General features: G+C 40.9%; 1 long non-coding RNA gene across 1 annotated transcript in view; it reads right to left on the bottom strand.

Annotated features, from left to right (window-relative positions):
* Nucleotides 1-881: 881 nt before the first annotated feature.
* LOC142023194 (uncharacterized) overlaps nt 882-10,937 on the bottom strand; it is a 39,937-nt gene continuing 29,881 nt past the window's right edge. The window contains exons 2-3 of the long non-coding RNA XR_012648150.1: nt 2,392-2,498; nt 882-1,819 (exon numbers count right to left, since the gene is read on the bottom strand). This is a non-coding gene — a long non-coding RNA (uncharacterized LOC142023194). The remainder of the gene's footprint in view (nt 1,820-2,391; nt 2,499-10,937) is intronic.

Genomic DNA, 10,937 nt, shown 5'->3' with positions numbered 1-10,937 from the left:
TTAGCAACCAGAGTCAATATGACTACTCCAGTTTGCTGGGCAGCAAGGCCTGGTGGCTGGCAAAAGGCTTGGCCACCAAGTGGGAGGTAACTGGAGTAGTGAGACCTGGGTCCTCCGTCCTCAACTGGTTCCTAGCCTAGGGCTCTGGCAGTGGCAACTGAGTTCATCACTGAGTTAGTGGGGATCCAACTGCAACAGGCTGACTATGCTTGGGACAATGGCTAGTTCCTCCCCTGGGATACTTGCTACCATGACACCTGCATCCCTGGTCTTAGTGACTTTGGGATTCCCAGAGTCCTCTGTCTGAACTGGTTCTGGTGGCTTTGATGTCCCTAGGGGTGTTTGCAGGTATCTGGACATATTTTGGGGTCTCAGCAGCTTTGACTCCCACATTAAGAGATTTCTGTTTCTTGGAGGCAGGAGCCTACAGCAGACATCCCCTCAACAGCCTACAACCCATACTTAGCTGGGCTGCTGCTCTCTGTTACACTATTGCTGCATTTGGTGCATGGTCATTAGGGTGTGAAGGTATAGCTCCCTTAGCCCACAATAAATGCAACCCTTGCCCTTCCAGAAGGGGTGAGTACATCCTGTCACAAGTGGAATAGTAGGCAAATACATCCCTGTCCAAATGTCATAAAGTGATATTTATAATTAACAATGGCCACTAGATGAAGATCTGAATAAATTACTCTGATCTCTTGGGAGAATGCAAATTATTAGTCTAAAAATGTTCCAAACCAATAAGTATTCTAAAAGTCAACACTAATTTTTGGAAATAATTTCAAAACATGTCAGGAAGCCACTACAAGGTCTAGAGGACATGCCTAATGGATTAACTACAGGGTAGTAGCATTATATACAAACCATAAACTAGAAACTGACTTTTTAGGTAATTTTAACAATAAAGAACTGGAATACAGCAAACTTAAAATGATTAAGTATCAGAGGGGTAGCCGTGTTAATTGGTATCTGCAAAAAGAACAAGAAGTCCTGTGGCACCTTATATCACAGGATTTCTTGCAGTTTTTAAAATGATTAAAGCACTCAGCAACAGACCATTGCTGCTGACGCACAAAACGTGGTTCTGTAATCAATAACTGTGTCTTGCCGAAGACGGTGTTTGACTAATTGCAAGACATACAATCAGATAATTCAGAGTTTCAACTGTACATGAAGGGAAATGCACAAGGTATGAAACTGGAACACAAGTTACTGCATTAATAAGTTGTATGCCAGCTGTAATTATTACTTCAATCTTCAAATTCCCCTGGAAAATTGCTTTTGGTATGACTATTAAATTTTACTAGGAACTCTTTCAAACTAAACAGACGTGAGTGAGGTACATAGCAGACTAGATATGTGTCTTCTCTTGTCTGGGCAGCTGATCTACATTTATCCTAGGCTGATAGTAACAGGCTGTTTTTGCTGTCTGATGACTGTTCAGTTGCTTTTGTGAAACAAGCTGGTTTTGGAGAGATAACTTTCCACATCACAAAACAATCATCCCAGTCTGGTTGCCTGGTAACCATCACAGGAGAAAAGTGAACATTGAGTACAGACTTAACATATTTTTCAGGTTTAGAGGTGGTACCTCCAGGACATTGTTGAAGTACATCAGTGTGGGGCAGGTGAGCCTGCTGCTGTTACTTGCGGTGTCCTTGCTCCATCTTTATGCGTACATAGAAGGCATCAGTATCCATGACTGTCATTGTAACTGAGCATATATTCATCATAACAACAATGGTACAGTAAATATATGGAGTCTGCCAGATTATTTGAGCCTTTGGCAATTTTCAAGGAAACTTGCAAGCTGCATCTAGAATCATAGAATAACAAACAAATGATTAAAGCTAATGTTTCAGATAAAGATTGCAAGATACAAGTTAAAAAGGAACATCTGGGGTGAAGCTTGTGTTATGGGAAATTACAAGTATCAGTTTACACAGTTCACAAGATACATATCATAGATAACCAGTATCATCCCAGAACTGGAAAGAACCTCAAGAGATCATCAAGTCCAGTCCCCTGTGCTCATGGCAGGACCGAGCATCATCTAGACCAGGGGTGGGCAATAAGTTTCAATGGGGGACACTCCAAGATATTGGTAAGTGATCAGGTTCTGCACTTTTCAGTGGATGGGGTGTGGGTCTGAAATGGAAGATGGGTGCAGAAGAGAGTTTTGGGTAGGAAATTAGGGAACAGGCAAGAGTGTGGGGTCTGAGAGGGAGTTTGGGTGAAGAATGAGGTTGTGACTTGGGGCAGAGAATTGGGGTGCTGGATCTGGGAGGGAGTTGTGACCTGGAGTGGTGGGGAGCAGAGGGTTTCAGTGGTGACCTGGGGAAGACAGTTGGATTGCAGGAGCAGGTGGGGTATCAGAGGCAAGCTTACCTAGGCAGCTTCTGGCCAGCAGTCCAACAAGACCTTCAGGGAGGCTCCCTGTCTGCCATTGCTCCAGGCTGCTCCATGTGCCTGGCTGCTCCACGTGCCTCTCTGTGCTGGGTACAGGGAAGAGGCTTCACGTACTACTCCTGCCCTCAGCACAATCTCTCATCCTCCATTGGTCAGTTCTCATTGACTGCCCTCACACCCAGTATAAACTCTCAGTTCCCATTGGCAAGTTTCTTTTTTCCAATAGTTTCATCAGATAGTAAAGAAAACAAATTTCTCCCTCCTGCTTCTAACAACCTTGTAGGTACTTGAAAGAGGCTATTATGTCTCTTCTCAGTCTTCTCTTTTCCAGACTAAACAAACCCAATTCTTTCAGTCCTCCCTCCTGGGTCATGCTTTCTAGACTTTTAATATTTTTTATGCCTTTCTTTGGACCTGCTCCAATTTATTCACATCTTTCCTGCAATGCGACACCCAGAAGCGGCTGCAGTACATTCTTTAAAAGAAAAGAATAAATATGAGTTGGGCAATCTTGGTGAATCTTTTAGGCACAGTAGAAGTGATGTTGAATGTTTATCTAGTGGGTAGGTTTGAAGGGCTTTGTGCTAATCATAAGATCTATTTTCCCATCTCAAATGAATAGCAGGTACAGTTCAGGGCTCAAAATTCTGGCTTGAATCATATCTCCAGTTCTCAAGACAGAAACTGAGATAGCTGGAACCCGCTCTGAGATTTTATAAGGGTGTGGACCTAACTTATACATTTCAGTCTGATATTCACATATATACTTGTCCTATCTATAGCTTCACTGTTGTTCTTCACATGCCTGCGATCTGGCTATTGAATAATTCACAAATAGAAAAGAAATAAAATTCAACTGAGTTGTTTGTTCAGCTCTAATCCATTGCTAATGAAAGTACAGTAAAAACATATTTCACAGCTGTCCCCATCTGTGTGCCTGCCCATCAGTCTTTTTATTATTTTTATTATCCATCTGCTTTCAATGTCATTACTAAACTTAGTGAGTATAAGCATAAAAGCTGACGTTATAAAATATTAGTAACTGTGGTGTTTTATATGAAGGCTGTTAATATAGAATATTATAAATTTCTGCAATATTCTTTTAAAATAGCTCATAGTGACAGAGCCTATCTGTATAGGATTTATTAACTTGCTAACTTGAACAGTTAACCTTTGTCATATTAGTTTCTGATTCTATTACTTTTGTGGCTCTATTAAATAACTGTAACCTCAGATACCACCATTTCCTTCATATTTTCTTTTCACAAAGAATGGACTCAAAATTCAAGTCTCAAAGCAAGGGAGATTCTTATGCACAATGGATATATTACCAACAAGAAGAAAGAAAGAAGTCGTTTGAAGGGAAAGCTTAATGTGAACAAAAATAAAAATATGCTTAATTTTAACAGATCAGCAGTCCCACTAAAGTCAAAAGATTTCATCTGACGCTTAGCTGTGAGCCTGTATTTCAGTCCTTTGCCATGTTCAGGAAATAAAGCACAAAAACTGGGAACACTCACACTTTATCTGACTCATAAAGTGGGATGAGAAAGTTGGGGATACACTATCCCCAAAACAGGAAAGTTCTTTTTACAGGAGCAGACCACAAAAGCTGTACGTGGGATCCATTTAGTCACATGTTTACTTCCAGTAACTGCAATATGACACTTGTTCAAATAAAATGGTGGACCAAATTCAGTTATGGTACAACTACACTTGATGTATATGCATTTATGTATATAATAATCTTTGGTACATCAAGGACCCTCTTTCCCAGGACTTATTACACAATTTTGGCCACAGAACTGTAACTTGCATCACTAAGACCCTCTTGGTGATTCGTAAATCAAACTTGTGCTACTTTTGAACCCCCTATGCCTCTTACAATAGTGCATAGCTGTAACACACCTGGCTGCCCTCAATGCGTGAAATTCACCCTCTTCATGGAGCTCAGAGTCAGCAAAGACCTATGCACCATTAAGCTTCCTTTAAGCCTTATTTTAGTGGGCTCTGAGTTGGCTGTCTTTGGTGAATTTAATCCACTGTGACATTATCATTTGAACTACTTACCTAAATGCGTTCAATGACTCTTCAGGTATAAATACAGCAGGTGGTTTTTTCAGATCCTATCAGTCATGGAACTGGTTAGGAGTTACACTTGACAGAGAAAAGGCTAGGAGATACATAAAACCAGGGTTCTGTTTCTAAAGGATAATGAGCAAATGAGCTTTTGTAGCTACAGAACTGATTAACTTTTATGCAAAAAAGCAAAAAAACAAGCTTTCATAGTCATGTAGGGACAGTGTGTGCCTCTTCTGAAAAAGGGAGAGAGCTCCACACACAGGGAAATCTTCAGGTAAATTGTGTTGCCAAATAGATCAGGCTCTTCAGGGATCCATACAGCAGCAAATGGAATCTGCAGTAAAGCCAAGTTCTTACTAAGTTACCAGGCTGGAAGGAAAAGGTGATCTTCAACCTTTCAGAGTCATCACTGTGCAAAAGGTCAGATTTTTCTATTGAATAGAACTGCAAGAAGTTTATTACAGTATATGCACACTGTCCTACAAACAAGTATGACATGGCAGGGCTCTCACCAGCCTGACAGCACATGCAGCTGTAATCCACGCTTCTGTCATTGTTTCATTTAAACAGTAATAGTCAGTTTTGGTTTGTTTTTGCCAAAAGAATGGAACAGCTGTCCACAGACTCCAGTTAGTCTGGAACTAGCAAGTAAACAAAGGGAAAAGTTCACAAACAACCAGACTATGGCCAGTGGAGTATCTCCAAGGGTGGGGGCCAATTACACTCCCACGCACAAAGGAAAAAGATGCCAAACTCTTCATGTAGGTCAGCCAGCTAGCAATACCAGAGGGAGCATAAAACTCTCTGCCCTGAGCACTGATGCTCACAGGCTTTCTTTCACTAACTGCAGCAAGAAGATAAGCATGGGGAGATACCAGTCTATTCACAGTATCTGGGCACTTGCTCTTTCTTCAGCTTAGGACAATGTGGTTACATTAATAACAAATCAGTGGTGCTTATGCTAAAAGCATCGGATCAACATGGCTTGTGTATCAAAACAAAAAGCAGTCAAGTAGCACTTTAAAGACTAGCAAAATAATTTATTAGGTGAGCTTTCGTGTATGTGTATGGCTTGTGTATGTGTATGGCTTGTGTATGTTTTAGTAGTGAAGAAATCTGTATGTTTGATACAATTAATTGTTTTTTCTTTTTGGTTTGCATAGCATTTGCTGTGGTTCTAAGAGTTGTGTTTAGATTTATGAGGAATCGTAGTTAACCCTCAAATTGACCTCTTATAAAGTTACAGATTTACTTAGTCTGAGAAGCTTTGCTGTATTGTGGTCTCTTTATTCCAAACTGGAGCAACTCAAAATATGAACATTCACAACTGTCCAAATCTGAATACTTATCTTATATCTTATCATCCACAGGCAAGAGTTCTGTTGTCAAAACAGATGGCACATCAAAGTTTAGTGGTAACAGAGAGATAGCCATGCTAGTCTATATAGTATCAAAACAAAAAAGCAGTCCAGTAGCACTTTAAAGACTAATAAAATAATTTATTAGGTGATGAGCTTTTGTGGGACAGACCCACTTCCTCAGATCATAGCCATAGCAGAACAGACTCAATATTTAAAGCACAGAGAACCAAAAATAGTAATGAAGGTTGACAAATCAGAAAAATCTTATCAGGGTGAGCACATCAGAAAGTAGAGGGGAAGAAGGGGCAGGGAATCAAGAATTAGATAAAGCCAAGTATGCATAAGAGCCACTATAATGACCTAGAAAAAGCCCATCCTGGTTCAAACCACGTGTTAATGTGTCGAATTTGAATAAAAAAGAGAGTTCGGTAGCCTCTCTTTCCAAACTGTTGTGAAAATTGCTCTTCAGTAAGATGCAAACTTTCAGGTTGTTAACAGAGTGGCCACTCCATTAAAGTGTTGACTGACAGGAGTGTTTTTGTGTCTGTTTTGTGCCCATTAATTCTTTGTCTAAGAGAGTTTGAAGTCTGACCAATATACAAAGCATCTGGGCATTGTTGGCGCATGATGGGATATATGATGTTAGTTGAGGAACATGAATGTGCCCGTGATGCTGTGAATAACCTGGTTAGGTCTAGTGCTGGTATCTCCAGAATAAATATGTGGGCAATGGGCCTTGTTGCAAGGAAAAGTCCCAGGACTGGTGTTCTTATGGTATAGACTGTGGCTATTGGTGAGAATCCTCATAAGGTTGGTAGGTTGTCTGTAGGAGAGAACAGGCCTGTCACCTAGGGACTTCTGGAGTGTGGCATCCTGATTAAGGATAGGTTGCAGGTCTTTAACAATGTGTTGCAGAGGGTTAAGTTCGGGACCGTAGGTAATGGCCAGTGGTGTTCTGTTTTTGGCTTTTTGGGGCCTATCTTACAGTAGCTGGTCTCTGGGTATTCATTTGGCCCTGTTGATTTGGTTTTTTTGTTTCTCCTGGTGGGTAATTCAGGTTTATGAATATTTGGTAAAGATCTTGTAGTTTTGGTCTCTGTCAGTAGGATCAGAGCAAATGCAATTTTACCTAAAGGCTTGACTGTAAACCATGGATCTAGTTGTGTATGCAGGATGAAAGGTAGAAGTGTGTAGGTAAGTATAGCTATCAGTAGGTTTCTGGTACAGTGTGGTACTAATCAGACCATCCTTGATTTGTACTGTAGTGTCCAGGAAATGTATCTCTCATGTGGAGTAGTTGAGGCATAAGTTGATGGTGGGGTGCAGATTGTTAAAGTCTCTGTGGTTTCTTCTAGAGTCTCTATACCATGGGTCCAAATCATAAAGATGTCATCAATGTATCGTAAGTAGAGGAGGAGTAATAGGGGACGAGAGCTGAGGAATTGTTGTTCCAGGTCAGCCATAAATATATTAGCATATTGTTGGGCCATGCGGGTGCCCATAGCAGTTCCACTAATCTGGAGGTATAAATTGTCCCCAAATCAGAAATAATTGTGGGTGAGAACAAAGTTACAGAGATCAGACACCAGATTGGCTGTGGTGACATCAGGGATGGTGTTCCTGATTGCTTGTAATCTATCTTCATGTGGCATATTAGTGTACAGAGCCTCTACATCCATGGTGGCACGGATGGTGTTGTCAGAAACTTTTCCAATGTTTTGTAATTTCCTCAGGAAGTCAGTGGTATCATGGAGATAGCTGGGAGTGTTGGTAGCATAGAGTTTGAAGAGGTTGGGGCTCAGATGGTGTGTCTGAGTGAATAAGGTCCTGAGTAGCAGCAGGGAGTTCCTTAAGTAGTTGTTGTAATTTCTTTTGGAATTGCAAAGTGGGATGAGAGGAGAGAGGTCTGTAAAATGTGGTGTTGGAGAGTTGTCTGGCTGTCTCCTGTTCATAGTCTGACTTATTCATGATGACAACAGCACCCCCTTTGTCAGCTGGTTTGATTAAAATTTCTGGTTTATTTTTGAGACTCTGGACAGCATAGTGTTCAGCATATGTGAGATTGTGTCTCATTTGTCATTTTTGCATATAATGTCAGTCTAAGCACAGTTGCGGAAGCATTTTACGTAGAAATCCAGACTTCAACTACAACAGTCAGGGGGAGTCCACATAGTTTAGTTTACAAAAGAACCCAGCCCCTCACCTTTTTTCTTGGATCTCAGCCTCGCCACCAAAGGCTATCTGCTTCTTGCAGTTTCCCAATCCCAAGCAGAGATGTAACTAGGGGCAGGGTGTGGGGGCAGCCAGACATAGCACAGAGCTGGCAGGGTTGCAAAAATAGGGCAACACAGGATCAGGATCAGTGTTGTTTGTCTGCTCACTCCTCACGCCCACCCCAGGATTAAGTCTATAAGCTTAGGCCAGAGTCCGTGGGCATGGTTTGGGGTGGGCAGACATTGGCCCCCAAAGAGAAGCCTGGGCCAGATGCAGAAGGAGTTCAAAGCTGCTTCTCCTGCTCATGGTGTCTCTGCTGCTCGATGCCACCTCCTTTCTTCTACACTTTTAGAAAGATCTGGTCATGATACTTCTACAGGTGTAGGCACCCTGCATGGCCAGAATCCTCAGACATACAAGGCTGAGTGACCCTTGTGGGGGGCGGGGAAGGGACAGGGCAGAAGGGGAGAGGACATGTAAGGGAAGATGGGGAGGTGGGGGAAGAAGAGTGGGACAGAGCAGGGGGAGAGAGCATGGGACTGGGTAGCAAAAAGCTACCTTCATTCATATGAAATGACAATTTGTTATTCCTCTGAAAAATCAGAATGACTATTGCTCAGGCACGTTGTAAAATGATGTCCACAGTACTCTAAAAACAGCAGGGTGACAATTTACCTTGCAATGGCATATATGTTGTCTTCTTCTTTCTTCTTTTTCCTTTATGCTTCTTTTCCTAGGGGGGGTTGTAGCAGCAACATGGAGAATAGGGAGCACCAGACTACCATTTCCTCTGCAACAGACTCCAGCTCCTCCTGGGTAATTCCCCAATGTTCCCCAGCCAGTCAGGAGATATAATCTTCCAGAGTTTTCTAGGTTGGCTTTGGAGCCTCTTCTTGGTGAGGAATGCCTGGTAGAATTCCAATGGAAGCCTCCTTTGGGGCATCCTTATCAGACGCCCAAGCCACCTCACCTGGCTCCTCTCAATCCAGAGGACTAGAAATTCTACTCCAAGGTTCTTCCATATGGCTGAGCTCCTCGTTGTATCTTGGACTAAACCCACCTGTTCTATGGAGAAACCTCATTTCACTGTATCTGTGATCTTCTTTCATTCATCGAGCAAAGTTCATAACAATATGAGAGAATAGGGATGTAGAATGACTTCTAAGATAAGAGTTTCTTGCAAGCTGTTACCTCATTATCACAAACCACTGTAGCATCTGCATCACTACTGTCACACCAATCAGCCAGCAAATACATTGCATACAACATAATCTACCGGCTCAGACTCTTAAACCTACCCAGTCCCACAGAAGTCAATAAAGAATCAAGACGTCAATGGGAATCAGTGCAGATGAATACCTTTGAATATTGGATCCTTACTTAAAGTTGGTCTTACCGCAACAGATAATTCAAAACAGGACAGCTGGAAATATCCCCAAAGATTTAAAAAATGCTTTAACATCCATTTGCATAGGTAGAAGGGAGCTGGGTTTGAACTGAAGAAAAGCACTCTGACAGCATTTTATATATATAGACAGAGAGAGAGATGGATTTTTGCATTAGGAAGCCTGTCTTGCTTCCTGTAGCTACAAAATCAACCAAAGGGAATGCTTCTTGCAAAAGTCACAGGGGCAAAAATTGTTTAAATATCCAATGTCAATTTGAGGCGTATTCCTTTTCAGTCAGTATTGAACTACATTTTATTTATAGGTATTTTCTTTCAAAATAATATTTTTTTGTACTTCAGATATTAACCCACCCTATTTTTTATCTTTTGTCAAAAAAAGTGTTCTCTGTCACCATTAACTCCCAACAACAGTTTTCTAACCTACAACATATAAAAGAATGATAATATATTTGGGAAACTCTCCAAGAACTGTATTCCAATATAATGTGCTAATTTTAAAATCCCAGTAAGTCAATAAGAAATAATTAAACTGTCATCCTTCCAGGGTTTATATTTGCCCTGGGCATATATAGTTTGATATTCCATTTTTATTGTGCTTTAGTTAGTTGGTTAGTATGCATTTTTACAAGTGAAATATAATTAATAAAGATAGGGTGATATTTTTGTAAATTTTAAGATAAATACATAATTTGGCAACAGTTTCAAGAAATTACATATTTATATTTACACAGGTATTTGTCAGTTCTGTTTTCCAAAATAGATGTTTGGCTTAAAAAACCACAAGTATAAATATATGCATATTGATTTAAGATGCCATTCAACTGTGCTCATAATTTATTACTCTATTCATATGCTGTCAAAAATAAAGACCCAAGCATGATGATATTCATACTAGTAACAGCTTTTTTGTTTGATTTTGTGTCTCCAGAACTATATGGTAGGGTTGTGGCAAAGGCAACACAGAGAAGACTGCAACTTTCATTATATTTTGAAAGCCCTGTTTTAGACTCCCCTTTACATCCTTTCTCATAACATAGTTCTTATCATAGCTTCACACCTCTCTTCACCCCTCTGTGGTCTTTCTGCTTCCAAGTTCTGCTTCTGCCTTGCCTCCTCCCATCCTGCTCCACAGACTTGTAGCAAGTGAAAAGGGACTACAATTTAAAGATTTAATAACTTGGTGAAGATAACAGTAGGGGAAGCAAAGATTTTAAGCCACTTTTCTCTTCTCCCTCATCCTGGAGTTAGCCTGATGTTGTCTGATTCCCTCTCCACGTCTAGTTGAATTAGACCTTCTTTTAGGAGCATGAAAAAGAGAGTCCAATAGTGAACCATTGGGTTTCAGATGGTTCCAGGATGGTGATGCTGGTTCGTGCTCCTTCCCACTCATAAGTTCGTTGCCAGGTAATGATTCTAAAAGACGTTGCCTGGACACGCTCTTGAAAAGCACATCCAAAAGG

Source organism: Carettochelys insculpta, chromosome 1 (assembly GCF_033958435.1).
Source record: "Carettochelys insculpta isolate YL-2023 chromosome 1, ASM3395843v1, whole genome shotgun sequence".
In the NCBI taxonomy this organism is placed as follows: Eukaryota; Metazoa; Chordata; order Testudines; family Carettochelyidae; genus Carettochelys; species Carettochelys insculpta.
The sequence above is the reverse complement of the archived record's forward strand: the minus strand, read 5'-3'. Positions and strand labels throughout refer to the sequence as shown.